The sequence below is a fragment of the Balaenoptera musculus genome, chromosome 12 (assembly GCF_009873245.2).
Source record: "Balaenoptera musculus isolate JJ_BM4_2016_0621 chromosome 12, mBalMus1.pri.v3, whole genome shotgun sequence".
Lineage (NCBI taxonomy): Eukaryota > Metazoa > Chordata > Mammalia > Artiodactyla > Balaenopteridae > Balaenoptera > Balaenoptera musculus.
Genome location: NC_045796.1, coordinates 18788660 through 18810941, shown reverse-complemented (window position 1 = coordinate 18810941; position 22282 = coordinate 18788660).

The window sequence follows — 22282 nt, the reverse complement described above, 5'->3', positions numbered from 1 at the left end:
GATTCTCTAGAAGGAATCAATAGCAGAATAAATGAGGCAGAAGAACAGATAAGTGACCTGGAAGTTAAATAGTGAAAATAACTATCACAGAGCAGGATAAAGAAAAAACAATGAAAAGAAATGAGGACAGTCTCAGAGACCCCTGGGACAACATTAAACACACCAACATTTGAATTATAGGGGTCCCAGAAGAAGAAGAGAAAAAGAAAGGGACTGAGAAAATATTTGAAGAGATTATACTTTAAAGCTTCCCTAATATGGGAAAAGGAAACAGTCAATTAACTACAGGAAGCGCAGAGAGTCCCATACAGGATAAATCAAAGGAGAAACATGGCAAGAAATATTAATCAAACTATCAATAATTAAATACAAAGAAAAATATTAAAAGCAGCAGGGAAAAACAACAAATAACATACAAGGGAATCCCCAAAAGGTTAACAGCTGATCTTTCAGGAGAAACTCTGCAAGCCAAAAGGGAGTGGCAGGACATATTTAAAGTGATGAAAGGGAAAAACCTACAACCAAGATTACTCTACCCAGCAAGGATCTCATTCATAGTCGACAGAGAAATGAAAACCTTTACAGACAAGTAAAAGTTAAGAGAATTCAGCACCATCAAACCAGCTTTACAACAAATGCTAAAGGAACTTCTCTAGGCAGGAAACACAAGAGAAGGAAAAGACCTACAATAACAAACCCAAAACAATTAACAAAATAGTAATAGGAACATACATATCGATAATTACCTTAAATGTAAATGGCTTAAATGCTCCAACCAAAAGACATAGACTGGCTGAATGGATACAAAAACAAGACCCATATATATGCTGTCTACAAGAGACCCACTTCAGACCTAGGGACACATACAGACTGAAAGTGAGGGGATGGAAAAAGATATTCCATGCAAATGGAAATCAGAAGAAAGTTGGAGTAGCAATTCTCATATCAGAAAAAATAGACTTTAAAATAAAGGCTATTACAAGAGATAAAAAAGGACACTACATAATGATCAAGGGGTCGATCCAAGAAGAAGATATAACAATTGTAAATATTTATGCACCCAACATAGCAGCACCTCAGTAAATAGGGCAAAAGCTAACAGCCATAAAAGGGGAAATCGACAGTAACACAATCATAGTAGGGGACTTTAACACCCCACTTTCACCAATGGACAGATCATCCAAAATGAAAATAAATAAGAAAACACAAGCTTTAAATGATACATTAAACAAGATGGACTTAATTGATATTTATAGGACAATCCATCCAAAAACAACAAAACACACTTTCTTCTCAAGTGCTCATGGAACATTCTCCAGGATAGATCATATCTTGGGTCACAAATCAAGCCTTGGTAAATTTATGAAAATTGAAATCGTATCAAGTATCTTTTCCAACCACAACACTATGAGACTAGATATCAATTACAGGTAAAAAATCTGTAAAAAATACAAACACATGGAGGCTAAAAATACACTAGTAAATAACCAAGAGATCACTGAAGAAATCAAAAAGGAAATCAAGATCTCCCTAGAAAAAAGTGACAATGAAAACACGATGATCTAAAACCTATGGGATGTGGGAAAAGCAGTTCAAAGAGGGAAGTTTATAGCAATACAATCCTACCTCAAGAAACAAAAAGCATCTCAAATAAACAACCTAACCTTACACCTAAAGGAATTAGAGAAAGAAGAACATAAAAACCCCAAAGTTAGCAGAAGGAAAGAAATCATAAAGATCAGATCAGAAATAATGAAAAAGAAATGAAGGAAACAATAGCAAAGATCATTAAAACTAAAAGCTGGTTCTTTGAGAAGATAAATAAAATTGATAAACCATTAGCCAGACTCATCAAGAAAAAAAAGGAGAAGACTCAAATCAATAGAATTAGAAATGAAAAGGGAGTAGTAACAACTGACACTGCAGAAATAGAAAGGATCATGAGAGATTACTACAAGCAACTCTATGCCAATAAAATGGACAACCTGGAAGAAATGGGAAAATTCTTAGAAAAGCACAACTTCCGAAACTGAAACAGGAAGAAATAGAAAATATAAACAGACCAATCACAAGCACTGTAATTGAGACTGATTAAAAAGCTTCCAACAAACAAAAGCCCAGGACCAGATGATTTCACAGGCGAATTCTATCAAACATTTACAGAAGAGTTAACACCTATCCTTCTCAAACTCTTCCAAAATATAGCAGAGTGATGAGCACTCCCAAACTCATTCTAAGAGGCCACCATCACACTGATACCAAAACCAGACAAAGATGTCGCAAAGAAAATAAAACTACAGGCCCATATCACTGATGAACATAGATGCAAAAATCCTCAACAAAACACTATCAAACAGAATCCAACAGCACATTAAAAGGATCATACACCATGATCAACTGGGGTTTATCCCAAGAATGCAAGGATTCTTCAATATATGCAAATCAATCAATGTGATATAGCATATTAACAAATTGAAGGATAAAAACCATATGATATCTCAATAGATGCAAAAAAAGCTTTCGACAGAATTCAGCACCCATTTATGACAAAAACCCTCCAGAAAGTAGGCATAGAGGGAACTTTCCTCAACATAATAAAGGCCATATATGACAAACCCACAACCAACATCATTCTCAATGGTAAAGAACTGAAACCATTTCCTCTAAGATCAGGAACAAGACAAGGTTGCCCACTCTCACCACTATTACTCAACATAGTTTTGGAAGTTTTAGCCACAACAATCAGAGAAGAAAAAGAAATAAAAGGAATCCAAATCGGAAAAGAAGTAAAGCTGTCACTGTTTGCAGATGACATGATACTATACATAGAGAATCCTAATGATGCTACCAAAAAACTACTAGAGCTAATCAATGAATTTGGTAAAGTAGCAGGATATAAAATTAATGGACAGAAATCTTTTGCATTCCTATACACTAATGATGAAAAATCTGAAAGAGAAATTAAGAAAACCCTCCCATTTACCATTGCAACAAAAAGAATAAAATATCTAGGAATAAAGCTACCTAAGGAGACAAAAGACCTGTATGCAGAAAACTATAAGACACTGATGAAAGAAATTAAAGATGATACCAACAGATGGAGAGATACACCATGTTCTTGGAATCGAAGAATCAACATTGTGAAAATGACTCTACTACCCAAAGCAATCTACAGGTTCAGTGCAATCCCTATCAAACTACCAATGGCATTTTTCACAGAACTAGAACAAAAAATTTTACAATTTGTATGGAAACACAAAAGACCCCGAATAGCCAAAACAGTCTTGAGAAAGAAAAACAGAGCTGGAGGAATCAGGCTCCCTGACTTCAGACTATACTACAAAGCTACAGTAATCAGGACTGTATGGTACTGGCACAAAAACAGAAATATAGATCAATGGAACAGGATAGAAAGCCCAGAGATAAACCCACGCACATATGGTCACCTTATCTTTGATAAAGGAGGCAAGAATATACAATGGAGAAAAGACAGCCTCTTCAATAAGTGGTGCTGGGAAAACTGGACAGCTACATGTAAAAGAATGAAATTAGAACACTCCCTAACACCATACACAAAAATAAACTCAAAATGGATTAAAGACCTGAGTGTTAGGCCAGACACTGTAAAACTCTTAGAGGAAAACATAGGCAGAACACTCTATGACATAAATCACAGCAAGATCCTTTTTGACCCACCTCCTAGAGAAATGGAAATAAAAACAAAAATAAACAAATGGGACCTAATGAAACTTAAAGGCTTTTGTACAGCAAAGGAAACCATAAAAAAGACGAGAAGACAACCCTCAGAATGGGAGAAAATATTTGCGAATGAAGCAACTGACAAAGGCTTAACTCCAAAATTTACAAGTATCTTATGCAGCTGAATATCAAAACAACAAACAACCCAATACAAAAATGGGCAGAAGACCTAAATAGATATTTATACAGATTGCCAACAGAGACATGAAAGGATGCTCAACATCACTAATCATTAGAGAAATGCAAATCAAAACTACAGTGAGGTATCACCTCACACCAGTCAAAATGGCCATCATCAAAAAATCTACAAACAATAAATGCTGGAGAGGGTGTGGAGAAAAGGGAACCCTCTTGCACTGTTGGTGGGAATGTAAATTGATACAGCCACTATGGAGAACAGTATGGAGGTGCCTTAAAAAACTAAAAATAGAACTATCATACGACCCAGCAATCCCACTACTGGGCATATACCCTGAGAAAACCATAATTCAAAAAGAGTCATGTACCACAATGTTCACTGCAGCTGTATTTACAAGAGCCAGAACATGGAAGCAATCTAAGTGTCCATCAACAGATGAATGGATAAAGAAGATGTGGCACATATATACAATGGAATATTATTCAGCCATAAAAAGAAATGAAATTGAGTTATTTGGAGTGAGGTGGATGGACCTAGAGTCTGTCATACAGAGTGAAGTAAGTCAGAAAGAGAAAGACAAATACCGTATGCTAACACATATGTATGGAATCTAAAAAAAAAAAGAAAAAGAATGGTTCTGAAGAACCTAGGGGCAGGACAGGAATAAAGACGCAGACGTAGAGAATGGACTTGAGGACACAGGAGGGGGAAGGGTAAGCTGGGACGAAGTGAGAGAGTGGCATGGGCATATATACACTACCAAATGTAAAATCAGTAGCTAGTGGGAAGCAGCTGCATAGCACAGGGAGATCAGCTCGGTGCTTTGTGACCACCTAGAGGGGTGGGAGAAGGAGGTGGGAGGGAGATGCAAGAGGGAGGAGATATGGGGATATATGTATATGCATGGCTGATTCACTTTGTTATAAAGCAGAAGCTAACACACCAGTGTAGAACAATTATACTCCAATAAAGATGTTAAAAAAATAAAAAAATTTAAAAATAAAGATTTCAAAGTAAAAAAAAAAAAAAAAATCCAAAGATGAATACTATTTCGTGATGCACAAAAATTATATGAACTTCTAATTTTAGTGTTCATAAAGTCTTGTCGGAATATTACAGTGTTCAATTTTTACATATTGTCTATGGCTGCTTTCATGTTACAACTCTGTAACTGAGTAGTTGTGACAAAAACTACATGGCTTACAAAGCCTAAAATATTTACCATCTGACACTCTTTACAGAGAAACGTTTACTGACCCTTGTTCTAGAACAATTAGTTGTGGCAATGCAAAGAGCATCAGGTATGAGGATTAAATGCAGGTAGTCTGGGTAAAGAAAATAGATCAGTAGTAGAAAAACTGGGAGGAAAGTTTTCTGCCTCAAGTTTTTTCTTCAGTTCTTTCTAATAGTCATCATTCTTCTGGGTAATATTAGGTCATGGAGCATTAACCCTGAGCAAATTTAAATCATTAATATTTCTCCATGGAACTTTCCATTTCAGCTTCCCCTCTCACTCTCTCCTACATCATTATTGTCTATACCACTTACCAATATATCTTTAATTACCTGCATACTTACACGCACATGACCTGTTCCTCAAATTAACTGTAAGCTCCTAGTGGGTTTTTTTTTTTTTAAAAAAAGGGAGACTATTTTACCCTCTTTTGTTTTCTTATATTTCTAAGACCTAGAATGAGATGCTTATCCACGATGCTCATGAATGTTGAAGGTGATAATAATCTCCTGGGCATTTTTTGCACTTTTTTCTCAGGGAAAAGAAAATAAATCCTACAAAAAATATATTTCCAATTCTAATAATTCCGACAAGATAGACTTTGATGGAGCTGAACCTTTTAGATGAATAGCACAGTCTAGCAGTTTGGAAAGTACCCAATAGAACATGTGTTCTTTGGTTGAACAGTTGATGAAAAGAGACCTTTAGATCTCTCTTGATTTCCTTTCTTTGGGACTCCACCCTGCCCCCCAACACACATACACACACACACAGGTGCACACACACACACACACACACACACACACACCCTTCAATCATTCCATCCTGCTGTATTCCAAATCAGAGAGAAAACTTCTTGACAGTGAAATAAAAGTAGAAGAGCTTTGAAATAAGCATGTGCTAAGACGTAGAGCGAAAAGAAAACAAAATCCAAAAATACTTCAGACTGATGTAGCTTGTGTCTCTAAATTTCACCCAGGATTCTGAGGAAAGAGTGAACTGCAGTTTTCATTTAATTCAATAAGACTCCCATTTGGCAGGGTTAACCTTTTCCCTCTTGTGTCTTCATTGTGACTTAGTTGATACAAATTGCTTTCATTAGGGCATTAATGGGCTTCTGGCTATAGTCTCAAATGGAACCTGTTGCAGTGGTTCAGTGCGCAAGTAGTCAGGATGCTGTTAACTGTGGTTTAACATTAGGAAGGAAAGGAAGCAGGCTTATAAATGATTGCTGAAAGGTTCTGTCTGAATGGAAATTCTGGAACCTTAAGAGATCCAAACAGAATCACAGATTACACACCTTTCTGGCCTAAGATGAAATTATTGAAGACATTCTCAAACCTTATTCAGTGACATCATCTGTATATTGTATGAAGGAAGCCTTGGTATATTTGACACTAATACATTTCTCTAATGTAACCAAGTAAGAGTCAAGTTGGAAGAAAGGGAAACAAAGTGTGTTACATGGGCTGAAGGATTTGCCAAACAGAACGCAACGGAACTCCAAAGGTTCTGAGACAGACTTTAAGGAATGATAGGACGGGAAAAACAAACTGGCAGTTTTTCAGAAAGAATAATAAAGATTAAACTGTCGGACTTCCCTGGTGGCGCAGTGGTTAAGAATCCGCCTGCCAATGCAGGGGACACAGGTTCGAGCCTTGGTCTGGGAAGATTCCACATGCTGCGGAGCAACTAAGCCCGTGTGCCACAACTACTGAGCCTGTGCTCTAAAGCCTGCGATCCACAGCTACTGAGCCCGTGTGCCTAGAGCCTGTGCTCCGCAGCAAGAAAAGCCACTGCATTGAGAAGCCCGCGCACCGCAACAAAGAGTAGCCCCCGCTCACCGCAACTAGAGAAAGCCCACGCGCAGCAATGAAGACCCAACGCAGCCAAAAATAAATAAATAAATAAATTTATTAAAAAAAAAAAAAAAAGATTAAACTGTCATCATCTCTATCCCCCACAATGCCAGCCAGCTGATGATGCAGATACCAGGCTGCTTTGGAGACAGTTCTCCCAGCTTGACTCACAAACGCAGAGGACAACATATATCCAAGATGTTTGCCACTTTGCTACTAATTTTGGAACTCAAATGTGAGGAAATATTTCTTCAGTAATCTCAGTAATCCCATTCAAACCACAAAATAGAACAATGGACCCATTGAGCATCCTCCGTCTCCATAATAACTGAATATCCCTCATTGTTTGAACCGTGTCTAGGCTGTAAATTGCAATAATGGAGCTGAGAACATGGAATGTAGTAGGCGCTTGGTAAATATCTTACGAACGAATGTATGGGTGAACTACTAGGTAAATAACTGGAGGTCTGGGTGTATGGCTGCGCAAATCCTGCCAGTACAGATAAAACAAAGCATAAAGGAGTTTGTATGTATCATGGATAAAGGCAAACATTTTAAAGACTAGGTCCAAAGCAGATTTGCTTATAGAATTCTATGTGGGAGAGTTCTTGGTGAACACATTTCTAATTGTGATAAAAATATCAGCAGCACATTTGTTTATTTATTATCCAGCAGACATGACCAAATTAGTGTCTGTTCTTGTCGTTACTGTTTGATAGATCCTGTTTATTAAAGAATCAATGATTTCATCCTTGGAGAGAGAGGGATTTGTGATATTGCTATGGAATCTTTCCGCTATTCATTTGGGTAACATTTTGATCTTCTCTGGAATAGTACGCATTGATCATGGCATGAAAATATTTTTTTGTCATCTTGTGTGAATAGTACCTAGAATTTGGAAAATATGCTATTCCACATGAAAGTTGAGGAACTTGCTTGAGGGCACATAGAAAATTAGGGACGGGGCAGAATTATGTGTCCCAAGATTTAATCTGACCCTAAATTCTTTTGCTCAGAATAATGCTCTGTATTAATCCTTTAATTCCTAGGAATGCATGCCCTTCTAACCGAAAAGCTGCCTTTCTGAAATTTCCTTTTGTAAGCTTCAATAACTATTTTGTTTCCACTACTCCTTGAAAACAATGTTTTTGTTTCAAGTGTCACAAAATCAAATGTCTACAGGGGCCAGGCAGGCAAAATACACAAATGAAGTGATGAGACAAGTGGTAAGTGACACTGAGCCCCAGTTTCTGGGGGATGTAGATGATGGGACTGCGAGAAACTGGAGATAAAAGCCCAATGTTGAGGATCCAATTTTCTAAGAGAGGGCAGAAATTCACATTGGTGTATAAGGCTTTTAAATGTCATTGTGTTTATTCTGGTAACTAATTACAATGTAGAACACTGTCCAGGCCAAACCAAGCATGTCTGTGGGCTGCATCTAGTTAGAGGGACAGCTCACTTCCTTTTTATACTGCCAGATTGAGCTGCTGGGGGTATTTTGCTCTCTGTTTAGATTGGCTTTTAATTTATCAGCAATCAATCACATTGAAGAAAGTACAGGAATGCCTTCAGTAATGCCAACATAGATGGAATTGTACAGCCTCCCAGGACGGCTACTCAGCAGGACAACACATTTGAAGTTGAGAGGTAGTGTTGTCTGCTAGTTAAGTATATAAACTCTGTTGCCAGGTTGCCTGGGATCTTTCACTTACCAGCCACGTAACCTTGGGCAACAGATGTAATTTCTTCCTGGCTCAGTTTCTCATCTGTAAGATGAAGATAATGACAGTTATCATGACAGTTACATGAATACACACACATACACACACGATACTTAAAATCTAAGTTAGTGCTATCTAATTATTTGCTATTACTTATTAATCACAAATCATAGCACTGTTGAAAAGTAACAAACGTTTCCATGTTTATGTCATATTAGACAGCCATTGACTCCACAAGTGGCCTCAGAAAACTTTCTTCCTCAGACAGAACAGGTGCAAGAATCAGGCTGCTATGGTATAAATTCCCACTATTTTGTCTTTAACACCAAATGCCATCACTTCTCGGAAATGTCATAACTGCATATTTCAATGAGAGGAATATATAAGCAAATTTTCGAAACACTAAAAATACTAGCAGTTAATAATATGTTAAGTTAACTTTTCATTTTTCCCTTCTTTGGAGATGATCCATTTTAAAGTCAGGGACATTCTGTTCCAGAGTTGAAAGGCAGAAAAATTAAAGGAACTTTATTTTCCTCTTTTATAGGTTATTGAAGCATGAAACTTATTGACAGATGCTTGAGCTAGATATAAGTTACCATGCTATTTCATCCAAGATTGTTTTCACATTCTGGAGGTTTTAATTTTTTTAAAGGGTACCCCCAATTTTTTTGAATGTCTAGAGATAGAGAAAACAGAAGGTCACATGTCATCTTATCTATGTTACTGAAATAATCATATGTTTGTGAATAGTAAATGATGACACAAAATTCATTTTCTGTGGCACAAGCATATTTACCCACCAATGAAAATTCAAGATACACTGCCCTTTAAAGATTCCATAACTTTGTTTTTTATTTCCTGTACTCCTATAAATAAATTTAAATTGTCAGGCCCACATGCTTTCATTCTACCAAATCCTTTCTTCCCAAGCAGGAGAAGAGAATGGTGAACTCTCAAAAATAATGCTGGTTGAATTTATTAAGTTTGCGAACATCTACTTCCACTCTGATCTCATCAAGTGCTGCTAGACAGTGGCCTTATGCTCATGTGAAACCCAACCCAGGAGCCAAGAAAAGCAGAAGTGCAGAAGCACTGACTCACATAAGATGGGAAGGCATGTTAGAAATGACTGACTCCACACGCCACCTCACCCTCCATTTAACAATGAAGTACCAATGCCCAAAGCGGGATGTGATTTACAAATGTACAACTGGATATCCAGGGGTCAGAAGCCAAACCTAATATTGCCAATTGATTAAAATATCTTTTCTATCCTGAACTGTGTCTACAAGCTTCTAGAAGTGTATTAAAATTGGAGATGCATAACTTACAACATTAACCGGTTTTCCTTCCATAACTATTTCAAAATGCTCAGTTTTTCTCAAATATGATGGGTGATTCACCTGCATACAAATCACCTGAGGTCTATGGAAACTACAGATTCCCAAGCTCACTCCAGACCTACTGGACAGGGAGGAGATTTAGAATTTGGCTACATGCAGATTCAGTATACAACTCAGGGGACTGTTATAAAAAATAAAGTTTGAGAACCACTGACGTCTAGGATCTGTGATGTACATTAATACAGGTGGAATTATTGAAATAGGGAAAAACATTCCTAGTTAATTTACTCACAAATTGATATACTTTAAAATCTCAAACTTGAGTGGTTAAACTGCTTTAAGGAATAGTTGCTTTATAAATTATAAATGTGCTCTTGTGTATGTATACTTAGTGATTTTTCATAGTCACTTTCTCATCTGGTTTTGAATCTTGGGGAATGACCCAAAATGACTTACTCAACAGTCAATGAAAGCATTTAGCATATATAAGGTTAAGGAGTTGTACTTTGCTGCACTTAAAACAGATGTGCAGCTAGAATTTAATCTTGTGTTTCTGAAAGGAGACTGTACGTGCAGGGTCAGGGCATCTCAAACCCAAACAATGGCATAGGAACTATCATCTGAAGATGATGCTTTTGTGGCACACTATTTTCTTGATTTATTCCTTAATGTAAAAGAACTACCATACTTAAAATGAAACATTAATATAGGTTAGAGTTTAAATTGTATATCAAATTTAGAAACATGACAACTTTTAAAACGCATTAAATCAGGAAATGGCATTTCAAATATAGAAGATCCACAGACAAACTTTTAGAATTTGAACTTAAATGTGGCTCTCTTCCTTGTCCTGCAGCCACTATTTCCTATCAGCATCATTCAGAGTAAACCTGGCACTCTATGTACCATGTGGGTGAATTGAGGCTTTTTTTGAGATTCTATTTTAAGACCAAAAAAATTTTTGTTTTAATTTATTGGTAAATCCCCAAGGATGCATGCTTAGTATTTCATGACAAAGGAGCTATTTCTCCTTGTTTTCTGAAAATGAATATAATATTACATCATTTTTGTATTCTTATTGTGGTAAAATATCTCTGCTTATTACATTTCCAGTATGCATAATTCATTTTTATTACTGCCACATTAAACTGGAGTTGTTTTCTCAATGACAGCTATTCCTTTTAGACAACTAGATACCCAGCACTCTTCTACCCATGATTTTACATCTTATAGGAAATGAATGTATTTAGAACAATAGTCAAAATTAATTTAACAATAGTCTAGAAAGATGAAGAAAGTTAAAATTATCCTTCTGAACTACTGTCACCAATCCATTGAAGATAATGAACATCTATAAAGTAGGGTGCATTATGCACCGTTTTCATTACATTTTCCATGCATTTGTTTTACATTGTCATATAAAGCTGGAGCCATCTGTAATATTGTCACACATTTTATTCACAATTATATTAGGACATAGGTTGAGTTTCAATGATTGCTTTCTGCAAATATTTGTGAAAAGATCTTAAATAAACTAGGTAGGGCTGGATAAATGTTTCCCAAATTTGTAATAGATTGGTTCTACAATGACTCAGCAAAATATTAGTACGCTTACATCTAAAACTTTATTGGGAAATGAGGGGCAGAGAAATTCCATCTAATTGGCTGACATTTAGAAGAATTAAGACCAATAATCAACCACTTCCCAGGAGACAAATGCAAGGATCCAGATCCTTCCATATCTGGAGTGTTATATGAATGCAAAGCTATGACTTGCTGTGAAACTCTACACCTGGGACCACATTTCTGCACCTGGTCAGCCTCACACTTCTTTTTTTTTTTCTCGTCTTTAAATTATTTATTTATTTATTTATTATTTTTTTGGCTGTGTTGGGTCTTTGTTGCTACACGTGGGCTTTCTCTAGTTGTGGTGAGCGGGGGCTACTCTTCGTTGCCATGCGCGGGCTCCTCATTACCATGGCTTCTCTTGTTGCAGAGCACGGGCTCTAGGCACGCGGGCTTCAGTAGTTGTGGCACACGGGCTCAGTAGTTGTGGCTCACGGGCTCTAGAGCACAGGCTCAGTAGTTGTGGCACACGGGCTTAGTTGCTCCGTGGCATGTGGGATCTTCCCGGACCAGGGCTCAAACCTGTGTCCCCTGCATTGGCAGGCAGATTCTTAACCACTGCACCACCAGGGAAGCCCTCAGCCTCACACTTCTAATCAGTAATCTCTCCAAAGTTCATTCCGGGTCACTTGTGCTAAATTCTTTACAATCCCATTAGCTTGTAGAATTATTAAATCTCATTTTGCAGTTGAGAAAACTAAGAGTCTGTGCCCTTAATAACTGTAGCATATAATTGGAAACATCTTTTTTTCTTTTCCTTTTTTGTAAATATTTTTGTTTCTTATCCCTTTACATTTGGTTGCAATTCCTTTTCTTTTACTAAAAATATTACCTAGGTGAATATACATAAATACATGCTACCATATTACACATAAATAGTGTAATATGTCTCTCCTAGGTTCCAAATGTAGATATTTGTACCTTTCTGGGAATGGGAAGCATCCTTTGTTACGTAAACGAAACTAGTGACTAGTAGTGTAATATCTTTGGACTGAGAAGTCATTCCAGTCAATCCTAGCCAGTATTCTTCTATTGCAGAATATTAATAAGGCCTTGTTGTCTATTAACCCTTAACATTTTCAAAGCGGACAACTGATTATTACAACTCCAAGGTAAGCAGGAAAGAAATTATGGTCTTTACTTTAGAGATGAGATAAGTGAAAGGAGGGGAACTCCAGTCAACTGACCTAACCAAGATTATATAGTTAAATAATGGCAGAGTTTTGTCTAGAACCTTGGCCTTCTGATGACTCATTCAATGTTTTTCTAATAGAATGTCTCTCAAATAACACTTAACTTTCTGATTATTCAATCTTTATAGCTCACAACTTTTATGAATTTGATAATTTTTCCAGAAATAAGTAACTATATATGGAATACCAAATTGAGCTGAAAGCAAAAAGATGTGGAGATACAAAGCAAAGATGTAATAAATTCCAAGCATATCATAAACAATCATAAAAAATATTTTCTGGAACATTGGATTTGAATTCTCAAAAAATTTATTCTCCTCTCTGAAGACCTACTTTCTCTGCTTATCCATTATCCCTGTTTTTCTATGCTCTGTCTGTAGTTTTGTATCTATTTCCTTTTTCCTTTCTAAGGTCCTAAATTTTCATATTTTACAAGTCTAGCAGCCATATTAACCAGCCATAGTTTTGTCTCTTAACTCAGATTTTCAGTAGATATAACAAATATACTCAGCCCTGTCTTTGGGTATGTTTCAATCAAATATGATAAATAGGGTGAAGACTCATATATAAATAATACCACTGAAGCCCACCAAGTCAGGATAGAGGATGGGCCAGGCAAACACCCAAAACATGTCCACCGTTAATAAACACTTGTAGAACATTATCCTAATTGCCACAATAAAGGAAACACACGGTGTTATGGATGAACATGGAACACGTGCTTAAACTAGACCAGAAAACATCACGGAAAGTTCCTAGAGGAGGTGATATATGAGGTGAGATTTGAAGGATGAATGGCTAATAAGAGTTCAGGAAAGACAGTGAAGTAGTGTGTTTAAAGCAACGGAATCAACATGTACAAAAATAAGAGGTATCAAAGAGTTTGACATGTTAAGGGAACTGTAGGTATTGCAATATGAATAAAGCAGAAGGTTAGAAGGGGAGAATAACAAGAGATAAATCTGGAGAGTTCAATAGGGACCAGATTACAGAATGTTAGCCAGGCTCATTAAAGGCTGTGATTTTATCCTAGAAACAATAATACTCCTTTAAGGAATTATAGGATTACTTATTAAAGGAATAATAACCCTTTAAGGAATTTTAAGAAGAATTATGATATGGAAATTCTAATAATAATGTTAACAATAGCTAACTTGTTTTGAGTCCTGCTATATCTCAGGAACCATGTTAAATGCTTGGCATCTAGCCAACGTTAGCTCTCATAAAAACTCCAAAAGGTAGATACTGTGAGTATCCGTACTTTTCAGATGAGATCATTGAGCTAGTCAGTAATAAAACCATAGCCAAGAATGAATTTGAGGGAAGCAAGATTAGAGACAGAAAAAACAGTTATTGGGTGGTTGCATCAATCCCAGCCTGAGATGACTGGGACTTCGTCTAAAGCAACAGACACGAGCATGGAGAGGAAGGGCTGGAGAGGCAAGCGAATAAAGGCATCAGGACCAAGAAGATGTTCAGATTCGATATGGGTGAAAGGGAAAGGAAGTAGCCGGGAGTAACTACACGTGCAATGGAGAGGTCATCTGGGATGATAATAATGCCAGAAATGAGAAGTAAATTTGAAGAGAAATATGTTAGACTTGAGACATCTCTGAGATACAAAAGTAGAAATATCTAGTGAGCAGTTGAATATACAAGTAGGGGGCTCAGGAGAGGCACCAAAAAAATAGGTAATTGCTCAAACAATTGTAAGGTATTTCTCACTCACATAAAATTCTAGAGCAGGTATTTCAGGCTGGTGGGTGGCTCTCCCTCATGCAATTATTCAGGGGCCCAGGCTGACAGTAGCTGTTCCAGGTTCAACATGTTTCTCTACTCTCTGTGCTTGGAGAAAAGAGTGGAAGTCTGGGGCCAGAGAAGCCCACTTAAGCAAGTGAGGAGGAAGTTGCATATGTAACTTTTAATCATATTCCCCATGCTAGAACCACTATATGTCCACACCTATTGCAATAGGGCTAGGAAATGTGATCCCTAGCTTAGTTGACACAAAGCAGTCAAAATTCTACAATTATGGAAGAAGCAACAGCTATAGAAGAGTAGCTGGAGAGTTTAGAGCCTTGGAAGTGAATTAGATTACCTAGGAAGAATGTTTAAATTGAGAGGAAAAGAAGGCCAAGAATGGGATGGACATATTAATAGTCTTTTTCAGTCTGTGTGAGAGCCATCAGGGAGATTTCCTTGTCTTTTTGTAAATCTTGAGTCACATTGCTTACCTTGCCCCTCTGCTTTTTTAGCATTTGATAACCTAACTCTTGATTATCTATTTCATAACACAAAATACTATGGTAAGAAATGACCCCATTTCCAGTTACAATGCCAGGTTTATCACCCTCACCGCCAAAAGTATACTGTAGTCTCGACCTTCTGCTTTATCTGCAGAGAAGATCAGCTAAAGCCATAGAAAGCATTTTATAAAAACTTTGTATAACAGATAATTTGTAGGACAATTAATATATTAGCTAAACGAGGTTTAAAAGGGTTTGAAGGGGATGAATGATGGTCAAATACTAATAAGATAAAATTTCACAGGAATACATACAATACAGTTTCAAAAAACTAAGTTCATAAGAAAAGAGGTATCAGACCTTGCTTGACAACAGTTAACATAAAGACCTCAAGTTTTATTTGATCACAAGCTCAATATGCAGGAACACTGTGATACAGCTGCTAAAAATGTAAAGCAATTTAAGGCTTTATTAGTAGGTTTGGCACACGCAGCAAAAAATGTTGGTTCACAAAACATTTTACACTGAACAGTTGGGAGTGCCATGCTAGAATTTACAATGTATAGTCACCTTGAATTCTTCCTCTCCCTTTTGCTTACATTCAATTAATATCAGGTCCCATCTATTCTACTTTTTAAATATTTTGTGACCCTTGTAATATTGAATTGGAATTGGGGATGTGAGTATGAACTCATTTATATATATACATACATTCATACCCATAACATATATACTATATAATTTTACAGAAAGAGGTATAAACACATGTATCAGTGTGTGTGTGTACATTTCTTAGATCTGTCAAATGGATGGGTCTAGAAGTAAAGACACCACAAGAGCAATGATCACTTCTAACACCCAGATCTTTGTCTCTAAATACCATTTTCCACTAAAAGGAACCAGGGATCCTGAGAGAAATGAGCCCAGGGTGGGGCAGGGAAACCATAAAATGAGTCTGGAACTTTCTGTGGTACCAGAAAGTAAGAAAGTGCTAAGATAGGGACATGTCAAAAAAGAAAGAGGATCCAGCTTAATGAATACTAAAGAGAGTGGATGAAAGTTTGATGAGCAAGAAGATATTTACACAGTTTCAGCATAATCACAAGTTACTTATTAATTACAAAGAGAAAAAATAGTAACTTTATAGTAAGTTAACCTAACAAACACAAATTTATTAAAGTTATCAAGGCTAATGTCACTCATAACAAGACAAAATGATATGATATGCTTCCTGATATGATACCCTGAGAAGGACACAACATCACTTCTATGCTGTTACACTCAAAAATACAAAACCTGAAGCTAATTGTAAGGAAACATCAAAGAAACCCAAACTGAAGGATATTCTGCAAAGTTATTGGCTTTACTTTTCAAAAACATTAAGATCATGAAAGAAAAAGTAAGGCTGAGGAACTGTTTTGGATTAAAGGAAATGAAAGAAACATGACAATTAACACAACGTGTGATCCTGGATTGTATCCTGGACAAGAAAAAAAGCTATATATTATTCAAACAAGTTGTGAAATTTGAACAAAAACTATGAATTAGATATAACATTGTACGAATGTTACATTTCCTGACTTTGATAGAGGTACTTTGGTTATGTAAGAGACAGTCCTTAGGAAACACATATTAAAGTATTTGTGCATTAAAAGAAGATAGAGAGAGAGGGAAAGAACAAATGCTAAAGTAAATGGGGCAAAATGTTCAGAATTGTTGAATCTGGGTAGAGGATATAATACAGTTCTTTGTAATAGTTTTTGTAACTTTTATGTAAGTAAGGAATTATCTCAAAATTAGAAGCTAAAAAGATAAACTTCTGAATCTGACCCAAATAATTAGCAATAGGTCGTTTCCCGAATCTGGTAAATACTTCCAATGCAATCTAGGAGGTTCAATCTGCTATGTACAAAGAAAAAAATGGAAAAGTGTATAAAGTCTTTGGTTTACATTACCCCTGTTTTTCAATATGCCTTATTAAAACATAACTTGTACCCGGGAAATCATATCGTCATCCAGCAATCATCAGGTAGTCAGCTTTCAACAATGGAATTTCAAAAACTAAGAAAAATATAAAACTAGATCTAAAAGACTATGTTTTAGGATACTAAGTGTGATCTCAGATAATCTAAAAATATGCCATAGGTGTCACATTTGGGCATTTTCATCTTTAGGATGTATCTGCCAGAGCTAACACTGAATGCTAAAAAGAGAATTCTCAGCAGAGTGCTCTAGCCTCAGAGTTATAATTCAACTTCACTAGTCACTAGATGAATTTTAAAAGATACCACTTATATATTTAGTATATTTATATTCCTAACAAGAACCCTATAAATAAAATACTATTATCCCAATTTTACAAATAAACTAAAGCAAAGAGATGTTGAGTAATTTTCCGAAGTTCACACAGCCTGTAAGAACTTGAGCTGGGACTCGAACCCCATAGTGCCACCAAAGATAGTGCCTTTTCTCCTTTCTCGTCTCTACTGCTACGTGACTGACATAAAGACTCTAACACACATATTCTAAGAGAGACTTTGCTCAGGTGTGGTAAGTAGAAGAAATTCTATATAGAGTCAGTGTAGCTATCCTCTCACCGAGGAGTGTCCAAAAATGTTATTCATACTGGCAAAAATACATATGAAACAACCTAAATGTCCAATAAAAGAAATTGGTCAAATGAATCGAGGTAGATAACATTTTCAGAGAATGCTAATGATCATAAGAAAACAAATGCCATAAAATGATCATTAAAAAAGAGAAGAATACAAAATTATTTAGACAGTATGATTCATGTATATATACCTATAGAATAGATTTAGTTTATATATATGTGTGTATATACACATACATAGGAAAAAGGCTAGAAGGAAAGAAATGTTTATCACTGAGTATTGCAGGTTACTTAGGTTTACATTTGTGTACCTTATCTTTATTTTCAAAGCTTTTGAATAGTAGTCTCCATCATTTTTATAATTTAAAAAAGCCAATAAACAGCACTAAAAAGATTCAATGTAGCTTTTGAAAAGATAAGAAGAAAAATAATAGACAAGTAAACCTAAGAAAGCTGGGAGACTGGGTCTACATTCATCAAACAGGTCAGGAAGTGACATGAGAGAGTCCCAACCAGTTGTAGGTTCTGTGAGGAAGAGATCTGGTGAGTCACTGACCAAAAGAGCTAGTAAACAGTATGGGAGAATTGTCAGTCTCACAAATACCCTCACATAGGTTTCCAATGATGACACTGGTGCCATATTCTAAGTAAGGGATAGCAAAAAAAGTCAAGAAAAGTGTAGTGTATCTAGTGTTTATAAAAACATTCGAGAAAAAAATCAAAAGTAATAAGTCTTTGAATTCAAAAATTAAAAAGAAATGAAAATAGAGCACTGAAACTATTCTGTACAATACTATAATGATGGATATGTGGCATTTTGCATTTGTCAAAACCCATAGAATGTACAACATCAAGAGTTAACCTTTAATGTAAATTATGGACTCCGGGGCATAATGATGTGTCAATATAAGTTCATCAATTGTGACAAATGTACCACTCTCATGTTGATAATGGAAGAAGCTGTGTATGTGTGGAGACAGAGAATATACGGCAACTCTCTGCACTTTCCACTTAATTGTACTGTGAACCTAAAGCTAGTCTAAAAAATAAAGTTTCTTAAGTAAAAACTAAAATGAAAAAGAAATAAAAATGGAATTTTGTTATAAAATCTAACACAATTCTCTAATCATTCCAACTTTAAGCTATGAAATCACTGAAGGAGATTTAATTGGATTGATTTAATTTAGATTGATTTAATCCAGTTGGATTTAATTGAATTAAAATTTAATATGTGCCTCTATATTTTGTGCCTACATTCCCTAAGAAGTAGAATTATTTTTTAGGTGAGTGTGCATATGTGTGAGCATGTATGTGGATTCATAGATGATAGAACTAGCTACTAGAGAGAAAAACAATTAAAGGCAAATTCTTGCCCTTTAAGAGAGTGGGTAGTCTAGCGGAGAGGCAGACATGCAGTCAGCGCCACCTCTGCTGACATACATGCCGTGTACTGCATGTACTCCAGGGGGTCATCCACATAGCTGACGAGGAAATGACTGTTATAACTTGGAATTGCTTGGCGGTCCTATAAAAAGTTACAGGACAAAAAGAAGGGTGGGCCATGGGGGCCTACATGACTAGGCACCCAGTTTCTTGGGGGCAGTGATGGAGGCTTCATAGGCCAGGTGACGTAGAACTTGAGACTAATAGGATGAAAAGATGGACTGCACGTTCCAAGCATGAGCAAAAGCAGAACTGGGGAAGAGAAGATAGTGTTCCATGCTTCTGAAAAGTAAAATGCAAGATGAGTAGTGACAAAAGATATACTGGAGAATTAGGCAGGGACCAGAGGGTGAGGACACAGAAACTGAAAATTTTATACTGAAGGCAGGGATTGAAGAGACATGAGGAGATTTGAACAAGGACATGACAAGATTAGATTTTCATTCTAGAAAAATAATCTTTGGGCAGCAAGGAGGTGTTCCATACTAAAGACAGGAAGCCAGTGAACTCAATACTGCAATAATCTAAGGGAAAATAATGAGGATCTAAACTGGGGTGAGTGGTGCAATGGGGAGGAGAGGAGGAAAGAGACCAAGAGCTACTGAGAAGGTAGAATCCTAGTGTCTTCATACATGCAAATGACACAAATGAAACTGAGTATACACACAGTGAGTATTTAAAAACATCCAGTTAAGAAAAAACAAATAAACCACTAGCTATCTTGCTATATTAGTACCAAAAAACACGTTTTTTATTATTAATAATATCACTGAATGAAGCTCTCTGGTAGGCATTCCGTAAAAATCATTTAAACACTGTCCATCATCCAAGAGATTCTAGAGAACAAAACTTCAAATATAAAAATGGCACACAGAAACTCAGCTTTAAAGTGATTGAACATGAACAAATACATGAATATCAAAGTGTGTAGTTTGAGGAATGGGGAGCTCAGAGATCTGTACTTGGAGGCACAATAAAATATAGAGAAACAGCCACCTCCCTTTCAAACTACTAGGACATTGAGGACACAAAACTTTAGCTGTGTGTAGAATGATGAGTTTGGACTTCTGGGAATAGGAAAAGTTTCCACATAAAAGAAACAGCCTAGAATGGTTTGTAGGAAGGGGTGGGATAATCTGATAAAAGGAGAACTGTGTCAGTCTTCTTGGGGAGAGCTAATCTGTTGGATCTCTGAGGTAGAGAGTAGGGAATCATGGTTGCAACTTTCAACGGGGAGTCGTTTTGATTAATATTACTGATATAATGCCCGCACTTACCACTTAATAATAGTAATTGCTAAATTGAACTATGTAAGTTATGAGTACATATAAAATTCACCCCATATTGTGGCTTATTAGATAGAAGTAAACTTCGAATTACATCATAGTTTTCTTATGCATTCTTTCCAGGGTTAATTTGAGTGTCGTTACTTCTATTGCTATAGGTTTCCAGTTTTCAAGTATAATGACAATGTGCTTAAAAGTGCATATTTTAGCAATTAAAAATACATTTCTATTTTAGGTGAGAGAAATAAGCTGCATGACAAGAGGAACACTTGAACAACAAGGAAATCATTGTCATCCAAATATCCTTAGGGATTAAAAAATAAAAAGAAACTGAAAAGAATTCAGAACATGTTCAGTACTACAATATTTCTGCCACAAAATATTGGTATGATAAGCATGTTTATAATTGCAACCAAACAACCTTCACCACTGGTAACTATAGGGGTAGAACAGCTTTTGCAAACTATAGCTTGTAAACAGAAATTTACCAGGCTAGAATTCTTTTATTCCTTATAAACATTAATGATAATATTTATTTTAAAAAAACACCCAAATAAAGGCAGTGATTTATCTTTTTAAATTTACAAGTCAGAAAGACAACACACGGGGCTTCCCTGGTGGCTCAGTGGTTAAGAATCCGCCTGCCAATGCAGGGCACGTGGGTTCGAGCCCTGGTCCGGGAAGATCCCACATGCCGCGGAGCAACTAAGCCTGTGCACCACAACTACTGAGCCCGCGTGCTGCAACTACTGAACCCCGCGCGCCTAGAGCCCGTGCTCCGCAACAAGAGAAGCCACTGCAATGAGAAGCCCGTGCACCGCAACGAAGAGTAGCCCCTGCTCACTGCAACTAGAGAAAGCCCGCGTGTAGCAACGAAGACCCAATGCACCAAAAAATAAATAAATAAGTAAATTTATTAAAAAAAAAAAAAAAAGACAACACGCAATTGTCATTTCGAATTGAATACATTTTTAAATCTTCATCAATCTGATCTGAGAGGGATTCACTTCTCACTCCACTGTATGCTAAATAATGATAACAATAATAGCAATAACAAAACAATTTCTACTGAGCATGTACTATGTGTAAGGCATTGTTCTAAATGTGTTCCATGTGCTGAGTAATCTAAACCCCAAAATCCCTGTGAGGAAGTACCTTATATGATGGGAAAAGTTAGCACTATCTACAGTTTTAGGCCCTGAAACATTTTCATAAAGATTAGTTAATGTTTTCTGAGTATTAACAGGGAACAGGACACAGTATAAAAATTTCAACTCCTGAATTAAGATACTCAAAAAGAAATTTAAGGACGTACTATAGGAAAGTCATAGTAATTGGACTTTAAAGAAGATTTTTAATGAGGAGAAGAAAATTTGGCAGATGACGAATGTGGAAATTTTAGAGCTGAGTCAGATTTGGCCTAGAAGAATTCACAAGAAAAAGGATATTGAAAGGAATGGAGAAAATGTGGTAGAGGATAGGGACTCATCTTTAAAATAAAGCCAAAGCATAATCCTGGTTCTGTTGTTGTGTTTTTTTGTTTTGGGGGGTTATTTGTCATTTTATAACTTGAGCTATTCACAAAGGCAGTGTGGGTAGAAAAAAGGGTTCATAGACAGAGGGTCCAAAAAACTGAGTTTTCACCTTTACTCTGTCATTTATTACATTTATGGCTGTGTGACATTTTACAAGTAATTCTTCTCTGAGCTTTATTTCCTCACTCCTAAAATAGGGGCAATGATAGGTAAGTATTGTTGTGAATATTAAATAGATAATATCCTTTTAAAAGTGTAAAATGCTATACAAATGAAGG